Source organism: Hirundo rustica, chromosome 1 (genome assembly GCF_015227805.2).
Source record: "Hirundo rustica isolate bHirRus1 chromosome 1, bHirRus1.pri.v3, whole genome shotgun sequence".
Classification (NCBI taxonomy): domain Eukaryota; kingdom Metazoa; phylum Chordata; class Aves; order Passeriformes; family Hirundinidae; genus Hirundo; species Hirundo rustica.
In genome coordinates this window covers 134701537-134724246 of record NC_053450.1, presented here as the reverse complement: position 1 = coordinate 134724246, position 22710 = coordinate 134701537, and the positions used below count along the sequence as shown (strand labels likewise).

Here is a 22710-nt window from a genome sequence, read left to right as displayed (position 1 = left end):
TAAAACAGGCTTATATACAGCCAAGAAGGATCTTAAAGGCTCAGATGTAACAATTTGTATAGAAAGTATGTTACCAACATTTTCTCATTGCCATGGTTAGTGTAGTAACAGCAAAGTCAGAAAGAGGAGCGCTTTCCAGCTCTGCTGTATTCATTCCTGGTCTGTGTTGGTGCCCCTGAGTGCAGGATCACACCGAGTATTCTTTATGCCACAGTTTCACTGTGTACCTGTTTTGGGACTCCTCCAGTGGCTAATCAGCTGTATCAGCTATAACACATACATGGTGTAGAAGTGTCTTGCATCCTGAGCAGTGTCATGATAAACTTTGATGAGATTTAACCATATTCAGGAGGAATTACAAGTGAAGTTAAGATTCACTCTGAAATGTTTGCCACAAGAGCATTGTGGACATATGTGTTAATAGGTCATGGTAGATATATTATCCTTCTGGTAGTCCAGGTCCCTTTTGTAGTTTTCCCAATAATTATACCAGTCTTTATGTGACTCAAAACTAACAACTTTTTTAGGGCTCTGCTTGTGAAAACATTATCACAGTTATCCTGTCAAACACTGCTTAAAGGTCAATCAAACTGTATAAAACCTTCAAAAACCTGATAAGGTTCAGGTCTGTAAATTGTGGGTCCTTCTAGCTAGCATTGACTCGTGGTTTTCCCTCTCCAGTTAGCTCTGCTGAGGTTTGTGGTACTTCCACATGTTGCTGCCTCCCTCTGGGTTTTTCCCCTGGAGAGGATGGGAGACAAAGATCCTGGTCTTGCGCTCCCATGGGTTTGAGCCAAGGCTGCATCTCCTCCCAAGCAGACTGCTCTTCTGCTCCATGGGAAGTAGCTCTGTATAACCAAGACAAGCTCATGGCAGATGATTTAGTTGCCAGCCCAGGCTCGTGTGTATTCTCTCAGTCTGGGTAACTGTGGATGTAGAAGGTGAAGTCCAATGCTGTCAGAGGATCCAGGCTAGACACAGGATTTTGGTGTCTTCCTATGCAATCTATCTTTCTCTTCATCTGCTGATACGGTTCAGTGTTTTCATCACTAGATCATATTTTTCAGTATTGTTTTTTCTAGAAATAGTGTAATTGTTTGCTTCTTGCGTGTTAACCAAAATCACTATATTCAACGTCCCCAAAACTTACTGCGACTCCCATCCCATTTTCCTTTTCTCTAGTTTTGACTTCTGTAGTTTATTTTAAACAATGCCATATTTGCTATGATTGTCTGTGGAAAACTTTCAGACAAGAAAACCTTCAATGCCTCTCCAGTTACCTTGTTTCCTTTGGCTTGGCAGTGGTCTCCTAGATAGTGTATGGATACACTGTTGTGTGGAGATGTCTTTTGGAGCACATACAGGATTGCAGAGACTGCTATGTGAAATTTCGCTTTTCCTAGCTGCAGATGCTCCCTGATAGTGCTCTTCTGAAGCCACTGCAATAGCTGCATTAATCTGCAGAGGAGAAATTGTCGCTGCAGGGGTGAACTGTGCAGCGGCAGCTGTGCTGAGCCATAGCCAAGCATGGATGTGGAACAACATCACTCTCCTCAGATGGAAGCATGTTCAGTGCAGATGAGAGCTTTGGACACTGAAGATTACATCTGTGCAAGCTTTTAATGGTTTAGTGGGAGGACTGTGTGAGGGAAGGCATGTGTTTCTTTCCCAGAAACTTTACTCTTAAGCATTGAACCGCAAAGGTGGCCGAAGTGTGCGTGCACACGGTGAGGATGTGTTTTGCCAGGCTGTGACATGCACTGCCATGATGGGGCTTGGCTGGTTGGGTAGGTCCAAGTGGAAAGTCAGTGTCACCTGAAATTAAAGAACTATGAAAAAATCACAGAAAGTGGCAAATGACATAGACCTGTTTTAACTGTTGAGTCACTAAGAGTCCAGCTTGAAAATTGGATTCAGTTAAAGTAAGTTAACTTTGGCATTGTTGCTGTGCATTTGCCTCCAGACAATGAAATTTGGTGATTCATCAGGTAATTGGACCAGCTCAGGGTTGTCTACCTATGCTAAATTCACTCTTAAGTCTCTCTTTCTTCCTTGTTTTTAAGTGAAATTGGTGTTACCAGACTAGAATTGTAGCAAGGGACATGCTTTAGGAAAAGCACACTCCAGAATGTGGTATTAATACAAAAGTTTAGAAAAATTTGTGTGGGTAAATGAAATACCTTCTAATGAACGTGTGATGTATAGAAATATGGAGGCTAGAGCCCTGACTTGCAGCTCAAAAATAGCCCAGAAGAATAGCAGTATGTAGGAATACACTCTGTTCCAAAAATGTCTCCTTAGAGCATTTCAACTCCTGAAATTCTGTGGGAATGAAAAAAATCCATCCATCAGTTGTTTCAGAAAACATATACAGTGAAAATGTTGATTCATTTTGATCTCGTAGGCTGTATCAAGGGGAAAAGGAGTCTTGAAATTTGCTTTTCTTGCACTTTCTGACTTGAAGCAGGACTTTGATACTTGAATGTAGAGGGTGAGTCATATTTAAAAAGTATTATCTGTGGAATTGATTGAGCAATGTATTGGCATGCCTAAGAGTCTGCAAGTTTTGTCAAGCTTCTGTTAGCCTCTAAAGCTAACAGGATGTTGGTAAACTTTCTGCTGGTGCCCAGAGTCCATTCCTGGGAGAAGTTAGCCATGTTGGTAGGCTTTAGGTGTCAAAGAGTGCTTGCTGCTTCCAGTGGGCAGAGCTAATCTTTTGGTAGTAAGCTTTCATTTGTATGTAAACTAAATGTAAGACCAATTGAAAATATTTGGAATATGTCACTGTGTTGCTGAAAAAAAGTTTGGTCACTGATACTGGTATAAAGCAGCAAAGTTAGTGTGGACTCTTTTTACTACATTTGAATGCTTTATTTGTAATGTTAAGGCAGCTTAATGGAGGGGTTTTGTAGATTTCTCTTGTAGTGGAACTCTTTTCCTTCACTTCTGAAGACTACAGGAGATGCTGAAAAGGGGACCTTTAAATGTTATTGATTCCTTTCAGAGCTTGGAAAACATGTAGCTAAAAATGACCTCAAGGCGCCATCTGCTTCAGCAAAGGAAATGCCGTCACTCCTCACAAGTGTTGGATCCGTTGAGTTTTCCTTCTTGCCTAAATGGTGTTCTTGGACAATAGTCCTTTCGCCAGAGAGATGACACAGAGATGCAGATGGGTTCATGCTGAAGGGTTGCCCACGGCGCGTGTGTTGCTGCCCTTGTTTTGTGTTCTGTCGCCCTGCAGATGGGTGGTGTGTTGGTTGTTTGCCTCTCGCACTGCAGCTGTGCATGAGTAGTGTCTCCTTTGGGTTCTGCCCACTCAAAACTGCCAGGGAGAGGGGCATTTTACTGAGGATAGATTGTCCTTGTTGGAGTCCTTTCCCTCTGATCTCATGTTTCTTCAGAAAGTAGTTTCCCCCTCTGACTGCAGCCAGGTCCTGGGCTGCTGAGTATTACAGATGGAACACATTCCATTACTGCTGCTGTAGTATTTTTTCTGACTCCTAAGACGTGCCAGTACATTGCTTTTGCTGCTAGATCTGGCTTTCTGAAAACTACAGTCTCTGTGGGGAGCAATGGAAACTGGTGTTTCTGGGTCACAGGGTGAGTCTCTGTTTGCTTTGCTCCCTTAGTTTTAGAAGTGCAATCTTCAATGGTCATCAAAGTTTTGTATGAATTATGGCAGGAAAAATTCTGAACTTTTCAAATTTTCATGCATGACTTTTCTTTGTTTTCTATATGTAACCCTGTACTTGATTAATCCCACTTATAACAACCTATTTGATCATATTTTGCCTAGCCATTAGTATTTGATGAAGAACCTTTTTGAATGCATTTTAAAAACATGAGATTGAGCAGTCACCAGTTTTCTGGTTTTGCCCCAGTAAGATATTTTTAAGACCTCTGGCATTATAGTTGTATGTAACATTTTATATATGAATACTTGCTACTTCTCGTTCAGAAAATGGGGGGAAAAAAAAAAAAAAGACTTCCCAAAATTCTTGCAGTTCTTCCTTTCACAGTGATTTGAAGACTTGCAATAATTAGTCTCACAGGAAATCAAAACTTATAAACAAAATTTCAGAATCAAATTAACATCGTCTTCTACACTTAAAAGCACAAGCGTGAGATCTGGTGCCACGGGGCTTTACTGGTGCTGGAAACAAGTGTGAGATTGCCTCTTGGGAAGCAGCATCTTGCTCACTCAGTTACTCAAATTTGTCCTATTAGATGTGTGAGATCGAATGGTAGCTCGTGCTGAATTTGCTAGCAGTGACAGCCCAATAGTTTTCCTATCTTAATTGTTCCACTTCACAGTTAACCTTGGGTGAATTTTGGAGACAGATGAAGTGGAGGTGAGGAGGGAGAGCAGAAAGAGAAGCTTTCAGGGGTCGTCAGAAGGATCCATGCTGCTACCCAGGCACTGACTCTGCAGCAGTGACGTCTGTGTAACATCTTGCATCAGTTTGTGCTTGGTGCTTTTTTCCCTTGTGCTCTTCCCCCATATATATTGAGTAAATTCAAACACACAAATAAACAAAATAGGGCAGGGGGTTGTTGTGATTTTTTTTCCCTCCTTCCTTTTTTTTTTTTTTTTTTCCTCCTACTGGGAAGACTAATTACAGGCATTTTGGAGGTACAAGTGGTTCTTGGTTCTGAGTTTGAGTTCATTGATACTGTGATGTTTATATGGAGAAAAGCTATTTTAGGTCATGTTTATCACCACAAAGAACTGGGCCTTGGAACTAGGCTCTAGCTGATGGTGTTTAGTTCTCCCTGTGCTCCACCCTCACTTGGCATGGAGAACAGATGTGTGATCCAGGACTAAAAGATGAACACGCATCTATTAAAATATTTTCTTATTTCTAGCTTTTCCTCAGAATAAATAACTGATTTACTAAATGTGCCCCAAAGAGGTAGTTGTAAAAGTGTTTTCATCAAACCATCATCCTATTCTGCAGTTTTTTCATTAAATAAACTCCTCCCAACAAAGATATTTAGATTTATGCATTGGATAAAAAAAGAGAGCTTGCATGAAGAATGTCAAATAATGATGATTAATAGAGTAAATGAGCCTATAAATATTACGAGAATGCTAGGGAAAGTAAAAAAAGAGATTTTGCAGTTGTTTAATATGCTATGATATGTGGATCCAGTTCAGTGATACTGAACTTTTCATTAAAATTAGATATTTTCAAATGGCAGTAGAGAAGGCCTGAGGAAATAATGTTGCAGTTGTATTTTATTGTGTATTTTTGAAAGAAGATTCTTTCACATGGGATACATATTTTAATATTAGACCTAGGCTTATTTCTGAATTTTGTCTCTTAGCAAAGTTTTAATTTTTTTTTTCTTCCCAGTACATGTGGAAAAAGTAATTTTTCAAAACAGATTTCTTACTTTACATAAAACAACAATATACTGCATAATTCAGTATTTATTACAACAAAACTGAGGCTGAAAATTGTCTTTTTAGAGTATGTACATTTTATGTGTCCTTTTATAGAGTGTTAATTGGCATTGCATTTCTCTAACATAATTTTATTTGTTACAATTATTTTCAAAACAGCAAATGTAGGTGAATCTACATAAAATTTTTATTTTATTTTTAATTTAATTTCATGAATATATTTATTTTGATTTCCCACTGGCTTATCTGTGTCCTTTCTGAACTTAAGATAACTTATTTCATACATGCTTAAGGGGCTGTCAACAAGCTGAGGTTTTTGTTCTATGAAATGGGGGGTGGGAAATTAAATTAATATCTAAGGAATCTATTATTTTGTAAATGTGACCGACTCACCGAATGTCTGCTCTAAAATCTCATTGTTCTTACAAGGTCTGAAGCACACTTTTAACGTTTTTTCTTCCTGTAACATCCTGTATTATTTTATCTCTTGATTCTCTTGATGCTTTTCTTTCAAGTACACAAATTTGATCAGAATCTTTCAATTAGAAACTACAATACTATATATAGTAGTAAATAGAAAATTTTTTTACATCGAAAGGCAAACATATAAATAGGGTTTTCTCCTCAATTTTTTTTACGAGACTGCTCTTTTTTGACAGGAATTTTTGTAATCTCTTCCAGCAAAACTTATTAAAAAGTATCTAAGTGCTTTATTAAGGACACTTCTCAAGGACAAAACATTTTATGAGAAATTGCACATTGCATCACAGCATGTTTTTAATTATTTTTCCTTATTTTTTGAGGAAAAATGCTAGTCATCATGCTACTGTGCTGCTTTCAATACTCAGCTAATTATATACAATGTGACGAAAATGCCTAAATTTTTCCATTTAAAATTCTTGTTAGTTTGATTATTCAAAAAAGTGCATAGCTTGTAAATGTTTCACTGGTGGTTAAGACATTTGCCCCATTTGAAATGAAAATCTTTGAAATGTATTTAAGGTTAGCTCCGTAGCAGCGCGCTGATGTTGGTCAGCAGCGATGCGCCTTGGTTGTAGTCAATGTACGTTTGCTCCCTTCGCAGGTGCTCTTTCTTTGGGGCCGGTTTCTGGAGAAAGCTGATCCCCAGCAGGAGTACCGAAGGGGCATCATTATTCTGTTGTGTTTCTTTGTAGTAATAAATAGTCATATTTGGTACGGATTGTCCATCTCCTCTGTTACTGCAGTGATCCCTGAGGCATGGAGCAGGTGATCTAAAATAACTGGAATCACACTGCTCTTGGCTTGGCAGGAAGGTTTGTGTACCACTTTTGTTTTTGTAGAATTCAAGCTTTTGATCCTTGCTTTAGATAAAGTATCTTAGTGCTTAGTGATTTGAAATAATCTTTTCCACTCTATTTACTCTTGATTCCTTTCAGGCATTCACTGAGATGCTTAAACTTCACAGTCTTTTACAGAAATTAGCTCTGCATAGTTGCATTAGGTACATGGGGTGTTTGGTATTTTCTGTAGTGGGTCTTGCAGATCAATGCAATTTATGCACCACTAGAAATTGCACCGAAAGTACTACAGCTAATTTCAGAGCTGTTATTGGAATTTTTTCTTCTTCAATTGCATGATATAAAAATTTCAGGACTTTTTGATTGTGTCTGAGGCATTGCATTGCGCTCTTCCATTAAGCTGTTCAATTGTCCTTTCCTGGCTCTTGTTCATGTTCTGCATTGAGTGCACCTTCTGGTCTCCAGGAACTCCCTTTTTACGGCTCAGCTGTCAGCCACTGATGTGCCAAGCTGATGGTTGTTGCAAAAGCCTCATATTTTCTGGGAGAGTTCCTGGGTTTGAGAACTGGGTGACATAATTGATTGTCTTGCCTCAGTGGTTTCGAGAAGCCTTTGCAGGTGTCTTTCTTGTTACTTCTGCTTTACTGAGGTGGTGTAGATGCAAAAGTATTTATTTCCTCTCTTTGGGTTCTTTTGTTGATGTAGGTCTATGAATGTAGGCTCCTTTGGAGCTGGCCATTTTACCTATTCATTGAGTGGGCAGGTAGATGTGCTTAAAGATATGTAGAGCCAAGACTTTTAAAATCCATTTCTTTATTTTGTGGTTCTTAACCAGATATTTAGAAGAACTGTTGCCCTAAAAAATGCATTGTCTGGAATTCTTAAGGTGCAGTTTCTAGTTACGGTAGATGACATTTTAGCTGAAAGGGGGGAATCTATTTTCCGCTTCATTCTCTCTTGGGTGTCCTCTCTGACTTCTTTCTGTTGCATCTACCTGGTGGTTTATTTAGATCAGTTTATTTGTCTGACAAAAACCAGGCCCACTCCAAGTGGTGATTAATTTTCTGCTGCTGATCTGACTTTCTGGCTGGCCACGTGAGCTGACAAGGGAGAGTAGGTGGGAACACGTGGCCAGGATGGGGCAGAAATGTTCATTTTTGGCAGCAGCCCACAGTGTGAAGTGTGGTGGTACTTTACAAACACGCATCAGGAAGGGATACGGTTTCTGGAAAGGGATGAGTTTGTCAGGCTATCCAGAATGTCTTGGTATCTTGGTAAGTCTGAAATACTCTTGAGGTACACTTGATTGCTCTTGAGTTTAAACTTAATGGTAAGTTTCTGGGTTTGCATCATGTGTCTTGGGGAGTGGTTATATTTGTGTAATGTTTTTCATATTCATTTATTCATATGTATTTTCTCCCTTAAATCCACATTAGCAGTTTCTGTCAGCGAATAACTGTGGTCCAGGGTCACCTTAGAAATACATTAGCTTGTAGTTCTTTATCTTAGAGATGTGTTCAAGAGAGGAAATCTCCCAGACCAAATCGATATCGTGCAATATACCTAGCAGTTAAAAGCCAAACCAAACAGAAACAATAGCGTCATTTTTGCTCTTATCGTCTACGAAGTGGATATATTTTAATGACAAATGTTACATTTAATATATGTACATTTAGAAATCCAAATTAGGTTTTTTATATTCTTTCTTACTCACTAATTCTCTTCTGGTACCAGCATATGGTCATATAGAAGTCTTAGTTATACTCTGTCTAGAGATCTAAACGATGGCATATGTTGTTAACAAGCAGGAATAACAAAATGCTGTAGAATGTTCTTTGCATTTAATAACGTAATGATGAGAATCAAAAAACTGGTCTGTCATTACTCCTTTGATCAGAAAGTGGTTTTGCAGTGCAGGTGGTTGAATAAAGGTTAGCTAAGGTTAGCAAATGAGCTGCAGTGGAACAAGGGAATGACAGAAGTGCCATCGGCCCCTTGTACCTTACTTGATTCTTGGCCTGTCACATCCTGTTTGTGAACAGCAGCCTGAAAATCCACATCTAGCAAGAGAAGATGAAATTTTAAAATCATTCAAGGCAGACTCTGCTGCCTGAGAGGTGGAAAAGAGACAACAGTGGTAATGTGATAATTTGTTGACGGTTGTTTTTGCTGTATTTGTGGTTGCACTAGCTGCTGCAGGCCAGAAACAGCTAAATGATGGTCCTGCATGTGGGTGCCATATGTGCTGTGGGTGTCTGTACATTCTGTGGGTGTCTGTCATAATAGGTGCCAGCTGGATGTGTATTTTGTTTGTTTATTTGCTTTTTATTTTTTAATGCTTTTTTTGATAGAAAGTAGACTTTTAATATTGGTGGTAATTAGCCACCTATTATTTACCCAGATCAGGTAAACTATATGTAATATATATATTCATTTAATCAAAAATGATGCATTTGTTCAAAAAAGATGATAAATTACCCGCAAATTACAAGAACCACTTAGCAAAGACCTGGTGGCCTGAGTAACAAAGCAGGTTAGATGTAGTGGGGATAGACAAAATGATATCTGACACTGAGTTATATCTACTGAGGAGCCTTCTAAGGAGCTTTCCAGTTTTATTGCATCCTTCTGAAGTGTAATGTAAATGTGTAGAATTTGTCATGCAATTTTGTGTGCATCTCCACAGTAGTGACATAGCCAGGCATTTTTATAGGGGGCCCTCAGCCTGAGCTTTCTCTAGTAAGAGAAACTGTCCTGACTTCTGGGATTGTTTTTTTTTTTGTTAAAGGATTCATCTGTTTGAGGATATATATTCATGGTTGTTGTCTTTTCTATTTATTAATACTTGTGCTAATATATGTAGACATAACAAGAAGATTTTGCTGTAGGGCAACTATAAGATATAATAACCAAAAAAATCATGATTCCCTCAACTTTCCTTTTCATTGCTGCTGTTCTTTTCCAAGGAAGCTGGCATTCTCAGCTCTTCTGGATTTAATGCCTATTGAAAGCCTGCCAGTAGTTTTAGAAAGAGTGAATTTGATGATTCACATTATCCCATCCTGTCCTGTGTTTCCCAGAGTTTTCAATAAATCATTTGTTACAGTTGTACCATCCTGTATTATATTTATTTGGAGAAGTGTAGCTTAGAGTCTTAAGTGGTTCTTCAGCTTTTCCTCTTAGGTCCTCTGTCGACATGCTTCAAATCTTAATGTGAACATTTCAATGGAAACCAAATAGGAACAAAATCGATACTGTTCCAAAATGTCTCCAAGTAGTTTTTCTTATTAATTAGTTAAATAACATGGCTGTTCTGTTTCTTGTGTGTTTTCAGGTCTAAAAACAACTGTTGCATTTCTATTAGATAGCTGAGTATTTTCTTCCACTAGAACCAGAATAAAACCCTGTTTCTGGCAGTTGGGAGTTATGAAGTATTCCTGTGTTTGCCTGCTAGAGGACTGAATTAAAGGAACTAGTTTGGGGAAAATATGGTAAAGAAAGGAAGAAAAGAAAGGAAGCAAGCAAGCAAGCTGTTTCTCTACCACCCATTTTTCTTTGATTTTAGTAGCTGCTCAAGAGTTTGGAATTTTGGGAACCTTTTAGAGGGTTGTGAGTCAGAGCTTTACAGAAAAAGCAGCTAATTATATTTTAGCCCATTGCTATCCCCTTGCTGTATGAGAGTCTGTCTGAATGAACAGTTTCTTTCAGGCAGTATTGGTGAGATTTGTGAGAGTACAGTTGTCTGACCAAGCCAGTAATGCCTCAGCTGTTCTCTCTGGTCTGTGTCCAGAGTCAGTGTGAGGAATACGTGAGCTAGGGGAGGTCTCACTTCCATTTGCTCTGTTTTGCCCAGGATGGGAGTTTGAAGAAACTTTTCTTATGGTGTAGATGGGTTAAGATGGGGGCTTACTCTGAATCACAGATTGTGTTGTTGGGATTTCTTGAATAAGACTCATAGATTAAGAAAACTGATCCTTTATTCATTATCATAGACTGCTTTGTCTGTTTCAATTCAATTTTATTTGGTTAATGACGTATTTTTTCTTACTGTATATATTTTGTTTCTGCATTCTCAAACCAGTACAAAAGGCTTTGCCATGACTAAATAATAATTCTGGTCTTTTCCATATTGCAGTCTACCCACATTGCTCGAGCCAGCTTCCAGGTTGATGCTTTTGGATCATCTTTCATCTTAGATGTGACACTAAACCAGTAAGTAATGACTGTATCTTATACTACATTTGTCCAAAACCTGGTGCCCATGAAATGGAACTTTCCAGTGGAGTTTTTAGAGGCTGTATTATTGCAAAAATACTATTTTAGCTATTGAGTTAATTTGCAGTGGTATTTTTTAGTTTCTCCTGTGACTTTCTTGAGTAGCATTGTAGGCTTTGGTATTCCCATTGTTACTACTTGGTAGCTGTTCCAGTATAACTAATATTTTAGTAGTATAATTTCACTTCACAGAATCACAGAATGGTTCAGGTTGAAAGGGACCACAGTGAGTCGTCTGGTCCAACCTCTGTGCTCAAGCAAGGCCATCCTAGAGCACACGGCACAGGGTTGTGTCCAGATGGTTCTTGAATATCTCCAGCGAGGGACTCCACAGCCTCTCTGGATAATCTGTTCCAGTGCTCGGGCACTGCACAGTAAAGAAGTTCTTCCTCGTGTTGAGGTGGAACTTCCTGCGCATCGGTTTCTGCCCTTTGCCTCTTGTCCTACTGCTTGGCAGCATCAAGAAGAGCCTGGTCTGTCCTCTGGGCACCCTCCCTTCAGATACTTGAACACACTGGTGAGGTCCCCTCTCGGCTGTCTCTTCTCAAGGCTGAACTGGCCCAGCTCCCCCAGCCTTTCCTCCTAAGAGAGATCCTCCTGTCCTTTAGTCAACTTTGTTGCCTTCTGCTGGACTTGCTTCAGGAGCTCTGTTTCCCTCTTGTTCTCAGGAGTCCAGAGCTGGACACAGCACTGCAGGTATGGCCTTGCTTCTGCCAGTTTACTGTAAAAGCATGAACTTCACACAGAGCCTCTCTGGATATTAAAAGGTGGATTTTCCAAAAGCTGGTAGCTCTGAGCATTTTAATAACCCAGCATTAAATACTGAAGATACATCAATTGCACAGCAGCTAATCCTCAAAAAACAGCGAATACTTGGGAATGAAGTTTCCCCAGATGTGTTCACAGGCTTTTGGAACAGAGAAGCATTATAAGGCAGTAGCACTGTGATCTTCAGTCTGCGGGGAAAGATTGAATAATAGTAAACTCACAGTGAAATCTGGTGTGTGGCTTTCACTAATGAGTTTTTGAAGTAGTCTTGTAGTACAGCTGTTTTAACATAGAAGTTGCTTTGCTTTTCTGTCCTGAAGTGAAAAGAGAATAAATAATAGAGTAAATAGAAGCATTTTGTTAAGTAATTCAGTTCCTAATAATTGAACACAATGTTTTGTGGTTTGGTGTAAGAGTTTGCATGCAATTACTGCAAGTTCTTCTGCTGTAAAGAGGAACTGTTCAGGTTGCAATGACACCCACTCAAATTTCAGGTTCGTTTTTTTGCTTGCAAATATACTTGAAACAGTGACAATTTCTTTACATACACTGACATTAGTTAAAAAACACATGTGAATCCCTGCTGCTCACAGACAGTGGAGACATGGTGCTGCTGGAAGGAGAAGGCAAGAGGCTATGTTAGAACTGTATTTTAAAAGAGTTACAGAGGAAAAATTTCCTGCTGAAATGCACCAAATCCTTGACACTGAAATGTTTCTTGGAAGTAGAAATTTTGTATACGTATTTATACCTTACTGAGAGTAGGCTGCACAAACCTGTTTTAATTTGGCAGGTTAATGCTGTGGTTATACTTAGTTTCTAAAAGATCAGTATTGTCCTTACAGTATAAATTTCAAGTCATCTTAAAAAAAGTAAGCATGTTTACTAGTGGTCTATGAAAGCAGAAGTTAAGGCTTTGATTTTATGAGTTGCAGCTTTGTATCTATAAGGAAACTTGTAGGTAGAATTTTTTGTTTATGCACATATGCACATAGACACATAAACATATGTTTAACATTTTATTTGTTTTATGTCATTCCTTTATTGTTTTGGATGATGTTGCACAAGTATGTGTACGATAAGACTGTCAAAATTCTTTATTATTAAGAGTGCCAAGGAATCCAACTTAATATTAACTTTTCTTGACGAGCTACACTTTTTATAATATGAAAGAAGTTCTGTCACAAATTGTGCAAAATAAGAAGGAGGCTGCAAGGAAATCAAGAAGTTTGGCTTCTATCATAATATTTAAATCAACTTTTAAGCTACCTCTGGAATATCATTTGAAGATCATCATATAAAAAGAGGGCTAGGTATACCAGAGCAACATTTAAAATGTATTTTAAATTATCATTCCTGTGAAAAAAACTTTCATTCAGAAGGTTGTAAATATTTTTTTCTTTTACAGTTCTTAATCTCCATATTATATTCTGTGTGTATATTTAGACCATAGTATCTCTACAGTTGAAAAGCAGTTAAATTCTTGTAAGCAGCAAGGTTCAAGATTTTAGTTATCCTCTGGAAAAAGTATCAGTTTAGTATTCATAACTGAACTTCTGTTAATATCTAAAGCACTCTGAAATGGGGCCCTGTGGTAAAATTAGCTCTTAAGTGTAATACACATTTGAGGAATGTTAAAGTAGGTATGAGGGACACAGGGGGAGAAATAATTTAAAATGCATAGGTTATCAGAGAGGAAGGACACTCCTTTCCTATGTCAGTCTCCTTTCTTGCAGTCTTTATGTTGTTTAAAGCTTAGTGTACCTGAGCATCATCTCATCATCTGTAGTTACAGTACCAGTGGTGGTCAGTCACAGTGAAAGTGTTCATTCTCCCTTATGGTTCCTCAATTGATGGAGGAAAAAAGTTCAAAATGAAAATGAGAGTAGCAAACAGGAAGCTTAAAAAAAAAATCAGAAATTAAAATATGCTCCTGACTACAGATTTTTGTCTGCAAATATTTTTCCTTCTTTTGCTGCTTTCCATGCGGATGTTATTTTCTCTATTCTTTTCAAATCCATATCTTTATCTGTCAGACTCTCTGTTCCCTCTGCTGCATTTGGCTGTGCTGTTTTATATGTACTCCTGGTGTGTACCCTATTTTATTTTAGATTCTGTTGTGTTTGTGTATTTTCCATCTCTGTTCTTATTCAGTTCTCTAGAGACACACATTTCTTTGTCATCTTTTCCCATCAGGAATAATTGTCCACTCAGCCACCAGCATAGGGATTGCACAAATTTCTTATTTTTCTTTAACTGTTTCCTCGTCAACTTTCTGTTCGCTCACACTTGAGGCTGGCAGAAATGTTCACAGTGCACTTTTCTCTCTTCCCCCACTGCCTGATACTTTCTGTTTTACCTCTTCACTTTGTGTGTTACTATTGATTCGGGGTGTTAGTTGAAGCAACTTTCCCTTCTTCCGCCATCTCCCACAACAGTGGCCTGCACCCAAAGGCTCACTGATTTCTGCAGTGAAACAAGCAGCGAGGATGCAGGACTGGGCAGGAAAATAAAGAAATGGACCTTACATCAATATTTCACACATCAGGAAAACTGAGGCCCAGGACAGGAGCATTCTGCAAGTCCTGGATGCAAGTGAGAGGAAGGAAATGAAAAATTTTCCAACTGGCATTGAAGTGTGGCAGTTTAATTGTGGCAGTTTAATTTAACACTGAAATCTGTGTACTTTCTTCTTGCTTATTTTGAATCTCAACCAGTTGTGAATGCATATTTGTTGACATTAAATGGAGATGTAAAATATGCTGAAGTATTACCTGTAATGATAACAAAAAGTAATAATAAGCTGTTAAAATTACGGCGTAGTTTCTTTTTTTTTTTCTTTTGCTAGTGATGGTGATATTTTCTCCATATATATATCACCATTTTTTCTCCCTCCTCTTTTCCCCTGAGTTGCCATAGTGTTTCTACAATGAGCTTTTTCCTAAGATGCAATGTTTCTTTTTAACTTTTCTTGCCTTTTCAACTGGCTGTAGCGTTTACAAAGGAGCTTTCAGATCGAATCAGCTGTGTTTTTAAAAGGTTAATCTCCTAGGCAGAGGTTAGGGTGCATAAGTGGCTTTGGTGTGTTTATGAGTCTGTTGTCTCGGTGTCCTTATGTGCTCAGGGCTGCACCTAAAGAGCTCTTTTCTCCGGCCATCCTGATTAGTGGTGCCCCCAGCAATGGCAGAGCCAGGGCTGGCCAGCAGCACGGGCAGGTGCTGCTCCCGCCTTCCCCCCCTCCACAGGTGTCCAGCTCCGGCCACTGACCCAGACCTGTGCAGGAGTCACACTGCAATGAAGCGTGCTTCCTCATTTCCTTATTTTGATTCCTTCCCCTTAAAGCTTTTAATGGTGCGGTGGAATCTGTTGCTCAGCAAATGGCTGTTTATTTTCTCATGCAGAATATTACTTCTTAAATGCGGTCACACAACCATCTTTACACTCTCATCTTGTACTGTAACTATGTGATTAAACAGCAGAGCCCATCAGGACATGGGACGTGTTTCCAAAAGCCTCTTTGAATCCCTTTTGCTCATAGAAATCCCTTTTGCTGTCTTAGAGCCAGGGCATGTTTGTTCATGGGTGAAGCAGCTGAGACCTGATGTCATGACGGCCCAAAGCAAGCTGTGGTCATGGGCTGGGTTTGGAAGCAGCGTGCTGCTGGATGGATAGTCAGAAAAACTGTAGTGTTTGTGCTTGTCTGGGGGGTGGACGAGCTCTGACACGGGGGGATCACCCAAGGTTCACTTTGTGGGAGCTGTGATGGGCACGAGAGAGGCTGCTGCAGCATCACCCTTCGTATAAAGGCTGTAGTGTCTCCCATCATGGAGACAAGAAGAGAGTGTTTCCTGAGTGTGAGTTTGAAATGTGGTCACTTCTGAGGTGCAGCGTGGGCATTGAGGAGTTCCTTGGCCTTCAGAAACCTCCCTGAAGCATCTGACCACCTGCATGTGCCTTGTCTCCTCATGTTATAACAAGAAGAGCCCTCCCATATTGTGTAGGTTTGGTGGATTTTTTTTTTTTTTTGGTTTTTTTTTTTTTTTTTTTTTTTTGTTTGTTTTGTTTTGTTTTGGTTTGTTTTTTTTGAGAGTGAACACATTGGTACCATGGGATCTTCAGGTTTGTAGTGATGGGGAAGTGTTCTGAAGTGTCATGAGCATAAATAAGTATTTCAAGCTTATATTCAGTGCTTTGGGACTGCACTGTCCTTCCTGGTGACAGACAGTCATTAGGATGAAGCAAAACTGTCAGCTGCTTTCTCTTCCTGCAACACAAATTTAATTCCTTTGGTCTGTGGTTTAGTGGAAGTTAATCTATGCAGAAGTAGTAGGCTGGGTGAGATGTGATCAGAAACTCTGCCACTTCAGGAACCTCTCACATCATCTGTTCCAGCTGAACACCTGGCCATGAACGAGGACCGGCATGCTGTATAAATTGATGGCTGGCATGATCAACCACTTTCAGAATGCTGAAAGATTACATATGAGGCAATTCTTAAAAACTTTTCAATAATTCTATTCTCTATGTGGAAAATAAACACCCTTTTTTCTTAATTTATTAAAAGGTAGGCAAAAAGCAAAAAAGAAAATATTGATAGATTTTTTTTGTACATGTCAATCTTCATTTAAATTATTTCTGGTTAGTGATTTTGGAATGTTCCTGGCACCCTAGGAATTGAATTGTTTTGATTTACCACTGAATGTTTTTTGCAGCTATTGCTGAGAAGGATACAGACATTCCTCATGCCTTGTGGGGAATGTTTATTAGGAATGTCTTTTAACTAGAGTTTTGCAAACCTTACAGGATCAAATTGTAAACTTCATCAAAAAATTCTGAAAAAGGAAGCAAAATAAAAGGCAACTTGACAGACAAGTGCCAGCTTTTTATGAGACAAACTGCTGAAACTTTGCCTGTAATTTCTCTTGGCAAATGGTCTCCAATACTAATACCAATGTGTCATGTAAGCTGTAAATGAAAACCATATTCCTAAATTTGCTCTAAACTGTAAATATTTGGCTCTGTGGAATTCAAATGGATTAATTTCCCCAAGTGTTTTAAAAAATGCAGTTACACTGTTTGTGACTACTGTAGTTTTTGGTGAGTTGTTCTCCTGTGCTGTCCCTGGGAGTCTTGTGCTTCTCCTGGTCACCCGCAGGAGGGGAGTGGGAGAACCTCTCTGCCTTTCCACCTCTACAAGTGCTCTGTGCTTTCTGGTCCCTGTCACTTTGGTAGTTATGCCTGGTTACTGTTTGGATAACTGTGTGTGTTAGTGATGGTCAGATCAAACCTGAGGAGGAACCACTCTTCCTCTGAGCCCTTTTGGGCCTCCCTATGGTTCAACTCATTCCCTTATAAGTTACTTTAGTGAATGTCTTTGCTGCGCATAGTCCCAATTTTTCTCACAAGTGGCTACAATTTGCTGGGATCAAAGGAATTCAAGCTCTGTTTACTTTCCTTGTTCATGCTGCATTCAGGCTGTGGAGCCCCACTTGGGTATGATCACATTTTAGTAATTGATTCTTACTTAAAATAATGGCTTTTTCACCACATGAGAGTGCTCTGAAACTTTAATTGTATTATGTATTATCAATTTATGTGTAGCACAATATAGACTGGATTCAGTTTCTGAATGAGGTACTGAATTGTGTTCTGCACTATCTTTGAATTATTTGTTAAGTAATGTTTGTCATGTGCTCTGTGATCAGGACCCCAACAGGACTGTTCTTTCTCAGCCCTCCTTTGAAGTCATTCCCCATCCCAATCAGTGATGGAAAAGCTACTATGGTTATAAGTGCAAACTTATGCAGACTTGAGAAGAACTTTCTTGCTGATACTGTTGCTTTATTTCAAATGTTGATTTTGTTCTCTCGGGGGGAATTATTTGTTTGTTACTAACACATATTTTGTACATGCTGGTCTTGAATGACTCACAGATTCTTTTATGCTTAATGAAAAATGTTGGTTCTGCTGAGATTTCTGACAACTGATTCTGGTTAGGCTGAAAGATAAAGGGTAAGGCAAAATTGAGGCAAAATTTTACTAGTGTTGCAATAAACATCCTGATACTGGGAAAGTTGCCCGGGATTATGCAGTTAGACCTGTTTGTAGCATCACCACTCAGGGTTCTTGCCTTTGTGATTGTTTATATGTTTTTTTGGTTTTTGTTTAATTTTTGTGTTTAAGAAGTATGAAACTTAAGAATTTGTCAAAATATAAGTTGTTTTGATTGTTAATTAACCTAATTTATAAACATTTGAACCATAGTTTCAGTCTGATAAAGCCCTGTAGCATTGGGCTTTCCTCCTACCTCAGTATATATAGTATATCAGTTCTTTCTGTTATATTAAAAAATTTGACCTCCTGGATCTCTGATAAAATGGTACCTTTTAAAACCTTTAATAATTTCTTTGTCTTTTCGATGATCTTCTCAGTGTATCAGTATCCTTGCTGAATTGTACATTCACTACTGCCTTTTGTCAGTGTCACGTACGAAGGTAGCACAGCTTTCGCATTTCTTATTGAAATCCTCCTTTACTTTGCTCCTGAATTTTGCCCAGGACATTTTTTTTTTTTAATCTTCCTTTTTCTGACCTTAGAGTTGACTGTTTAGTAAATATGAACAATGTTCTTTAATCTTATTATATAATCACTATTACTTTTGAATTTGTAAAGCCATGCAAAAAAATACCTAGCTAATTTGGACAATAATAATTTTCAATAAACTTATGTCAATTATCTGTAAGTTTATTACCTTCCTTCAGTTTGTTTTGTATACTGTTCTATTATGCTGTAGTGGTTTCACGTTCACTAAATTTTGGTCTTGGTACTTACTCTTTCTGTGGGAGAGAGACTAGGAGAAAAACAAAGCAGGCTCAACCTTAAAATTAACAAATAGTTTATTAACATACACTAAAAGAATAGAAAAAAAGAAAGTTGGGGAAAAAAACTAAAATGGAATGAAACTTCAAAAACACTCTTCCCTCCCCTTACAAACTGTTCACTTTCTTACAAAACAACATAAAGAGACAAAACTTGTAATTTTCAGTCAGTTTCACTATCTGACAATAGTCTTTCATCAATTCATTAGGGGAAGAGTCTTTCTTAGAGTCATGGATCCCACTGACAACTTAGAACAGTTCTCTTGTGGGTTTTAAACTGTCACAAAAACAACCGCCCGGAGAAACCTGCCTTTGTGACCCCTCCCATTAGCAGGTCCCCAAGCTGCTTATGGGTCATGGGTCTTAGACTTTTGCATACTGGGGTGTCACCTTTTAAAGATGAATAACTCCAAAGCAAAGGATTTTTTATGTCAAGGTACAGAGATATCTTCTCACTTCTTCACTGGTGCAGGGGGCTTCTCATCTTTATCTCTGTTCAAGCATCTTATAGGATATTACTTAGTTCATCACAAACACCTTTGCTTAAATCCACACACAAATTTAAACAATCATCTCCCCAAATGCATATCTTTCCCATGATTTAAAGGAATGATCTAAATATAGAGTTAATTTCCATGGCTCAAGTAAGAAGAGAACAACCAACTCTTCAACCCTCTGTCCCAACAGTCTTTTCACTCTTGCTCTACTGACTTCATGCTGTTGTTGTTTATGTTCACTCTGTCCTTTCTTACTCTCTCAGAGAAGGGCTAAGCTCTGGAAGCTTCATGTTGCTAAGAAAGAGTTAAATCTGCTCGGAGTCTTTGTCTCTCCCTCTGTAGCTCCTGGTGTTAGATGTTCAAGGCCTGGTGAGGGAGGAAGAACTCACAGAAACATCAGAGATTGGAGCACTCGGGCAGTCCGGAATCATAAAAAACCCAGGCAGGATCATAAATGCCTTCTCAGCCCACCCCTCGGTGTAAATCGGGGTGGCCTCAGCCCAAATGGTGCCCACAGCTCTTATCAGGGCCCAGCAGAGATCTCTCCCTGCTCCAGGGAAGTCTGAAGAAAGTAGCTGTTGTAAAGCAGCAACCTCTCCTTCCCTCCCCTTCACCGGGAGCCAATGGAATCCGGCCAGGCCTGAGGCCAGCTCCCGTCCCCCAAGAGGGGGGAGCAGCAGGCCCAGCTCGATGTTATCTGTCTCTCTCTGGCCAAAGGAAGAAGAAAAAGGACCCACCTACAGGAAATCAAGGGATTTTATATGGTACTTCCCAAAGTCGCAGCTAACAATTTTCAGTGGTCAAAACAGATGCCAATATTCCAGCTAACTCTCTGATACGTCCCTGTCTCTTCTAAAGCAGTTCCCAGGTCCTGACCTGGAGAATTATTATACATTTTTCTATAACTAAAAAACCAAACTGTACTAACCCATGACATATGCATAAAACATCTCTTGAAAGGGTAAATTGCTTTTGATAACTCAATTTCATTTTTTATATTCAAATATAGTTTTAGCTTAACTAATTTCTGTTACCCTTTATTTTTCTACTATTGTCAATAGATTTGTTGATTTAGTACCAGCTAATGGTAAACACCATTGAAATCAGCACAGGTTTGCTGCCGGCTTCAGTTGGATATGAAAAGTTTAAGTGACGTCTGTGAAATTCCAGTGAGTGCTTTATTGGCATCCTGGTTAAAATGAGAACAAAACATAATTTGTTTAATTTATCTGTTATTTCCAAGTGTTTCACTGTGCACCTCCTCATAAGATACTTCCCTGACTCATTAAAAAGCTTTCTGAGAAGTCCATTCCTTTGTTTTCCCCTCAGTGGATGTGATAAAGAGTACTGTGTTTGGGCAATTTCATTTACTGGAAGCAATGTTTTTTTGTTTAGAGTAGAGTGATTAAAACATATGGAATTATCAGCACTAAGTAAATTGCCTTTCTACAGTCTTTATTTTTGTGACACAAAATAATTATAGAAAATGTATTAGTGTATATTTGTGAGTGTGTGTTTGTGTAGGAAAAAGGAAAGATTAATTATCCCAAAGAGATATTATCATTCTATTAGCATAATATTTGTCTTTCTTGATATACCTTAGATTACCAGGTCATTTAGGAGAAATATATTTTACACATACATATACAGAGATGCCTCGTACATACAGATCAATAATATATCAGTGCTATATATAGTGTGTTTTAAGTAAAATGGCTCAAACTAGGGAAAGAATCAAATAATGTTTCAGCATCTATGAATTTATCTTCTAAGCGTCAAGTATCTCCAAGTGACTGTAACTTCAACAGTCCAGTAACTGTTAGACATTGTGAGAGATTTTACAAGAAAAAAATTGTTTTTGATTTATCCTGTAAACGGGGCTATGATAGTCAAAGTGTAATTTCTGGATTTACTCTTCCTCTCTGAAATGGAATTATTATGTCTTTATATGCTAATTTCAGTTTAAGCACCAGAGTTTTTATTTGAATGTTTGTTTTGTATTTAGATTACTGCCACATTGGTAAATAATACAAAACAAACCCTTGACCTTTCCAACAATTTCATTACTGGGTTATGGTTTAACAGCTAGAATAGGATTTGTGTTTACAAAAGCAAGTGGAAGCCCTCAAGTTGGTCTAATAGGAGCAATTATTTTTTCTTACTTGCCTTCTGCCACTTAGACTCTCAGACCACCATGGCTACAACTCTGCTACAGTCCTGTGAATGGGTACTTATAAAGAGTAGGCAGAGTAAAACACAGGAAGAGGGTAGTAAAGAGAAAAATGCATGAAGTGGAATGTGAACAGCAGGTATTTTCTCTGCTATCATTTGTAGGGCGTATCTTCCCTGAGTCAGCATCCTTCCTGCTGATACCGTTTCCTTCATGTACCTCTACAACCTACAACCAAAGTTGTCCAGCCACTTTGCCCTGGTTTTTACTTTCTCCTTGAGAACTCCTTTGGCATCATAACCTTCTGTAAAAATAGCACTTACAGAAGCAGAGGAAGTGCTGGAGGACTTTTAGCTTGGGGCTTAAATACTTTCCTCAGCTAAGCAGTGAAATGAATTGAAATCTACTTTTCTAGACCAGGAGGCAAGGGATGCATGGAGCTAGGAATTAAGATATGAAGAACAAAAATAGTGAAAATTGTTATGCTTTCTGATAGGGAATTGGAGGACCTAATGGATGTCTGGAAATATCATCAGCATACATATATTGGTTTTTAATTCTGTAAGATTATATGAGGAATAGGTTATTCAGCCCTTTTCTATTCAGGATAGTCGTTCTTCTTAAATATCTTTTTAGTCCAGAAATTGAATCAATAGGTGGTATTAAAACAATGTGTTGTTAACATATGGAACATCTTAGCTAGCAAATAACAGTGCTCTGCTTGCACACACAAACTCTGCTGTAGCTAAGCATTGGACTTGTTTGCTTTCTTTGCAATATCTATCACAGATGTAAGGTGCATCTTTGAAGCCCACAGCACTTTCTTTCTGTGGTTGTGTGAAATTTATATAGCGTTTTTTGAAGGGTTTTGCTAGTAAGATTCAAGATGGGTGTGCTCATGTTTCCTCACTCAATGGCTGGAAACAGGCTTCTCCTGCCAGACATTCTGTATGGCGTGGTTTTTAATGTGATTGTTTGCATTTGGTTGGGACCTGCTACTGGGTAAAACTGCATTTGCAGACAATTGTGTCACCTTAGTGCAGAAAGAGTTCCCCTGAAGAAAACCACAAACAAATCAAATTCTGCGCTTTGTTTTGAAAGGCTTCACACAGTGCTCCCTGGCTGTATTAGCATGAAAAGCAGCAGGTAATAACCCCAGTGTAATAACCCCTCTATGTGGATAGACTTCTTTCCTCTTCCAAAACATGGACAAAAGTCAGGTTTTCAAATCCCAAAGCACCAATTATCAAATGCAAATCTGACTGGAAATACTGATCCTGCTCCTTGCCCTGTTTCCCAGAGGTGCTGTGGCTGAGGAAGCCAGGAGCTCCCCTCACCCACTCGGGGCTGTGTCCTGTCCCACCGGTACCACTACTCCCAGCAGCTTCCTTGGCTGAGCCAGGGGCATGGCCTTTGGTCACAGGGTTTTCACCCT

At 38.8% G+C, this 22710-nt stretch overlaps 1 protein-coding gene across 1 annotated transcript in view; it reads left to right on the top strand.

The window, feature by feature from the left end:
* The window catches only part of ADAM22 (ADAM metallopeptidase domain 22), a 132839-nt gene that overhangs the window by 5041 nt on the left and 105088 nt on the right, over nt 1-22710 (top strand). Inside the window, exon 2 of the mRNA XM_040062556.2 lies at nt 10823-10899. The gene's annotated coding sequence lies outside the window, so the exon portion shown is untranslated. The remainder of the gene's footprint in view (nt 1-10822; nt 10900-22710) is intronic.